The 353-nt window shown below is 32.0% G+C and overlaps 1 pseudogene; it reads left to right on the forward strand.

Moving 5' to 3' along the window:
• The first annotated feature begins 75 nt into the window (after positions 1-75).
• Positions 76-305, forward strand: LOC145718175 (large ribosomal subunit protein eL38 pseudogene; annotated as a pseudogene).
• The last annotated feature ends 48 nt before the right edge of the window (positions 306-353 follow it).

Below are 353 nucleotides of genomic sequence, written 5' to 3' on the forward strand. Positions count from 1 at the left end.
AAATAAATAAATAAATAATATCTTTAGAAAAAAATAAAAAATAAGTGGATTTCAACCCCCAACCTTCCACTCTTCATGCCTTGTAGCCAGGAATTCAAGGACTTTCTGCTCATAGCCAGGTGAAAGGATGCCAAATCTGTCAAGATAAAAGAATAATAATAATAATAATAATAATAAGGATAATATGAAGTTTAAAGTTTGGTACAGCAGAAACTTTTATACCTTGTTCATCACAAAGAGGAGGCAGAGAAACTGAAGCAGTTCCTGCCCCCTGGTTTGGCAATGAAGGAACTGAAAAGAACCAGGCACATTGACTGGAACTATATTAAAATTTTTTATTTCTTTAAAAAAAA

This window comes from Leptonychotes weddellii, unplaced genomic scaffold (assembly GCF_054177405.1).
Source record: "Leptonychotes weddellii isolate Sample4059 unplaced genomic scaffold, ASM5417740v2 HiC_scaffold_116779, whole genome shotgun sequence".
Lineage (NCBI taxonomy): Eukaryota > Metazoa > Chordata > Mammalia > Carnivora > Phocidae > Leptonychotes > Leptonychotes weddellii.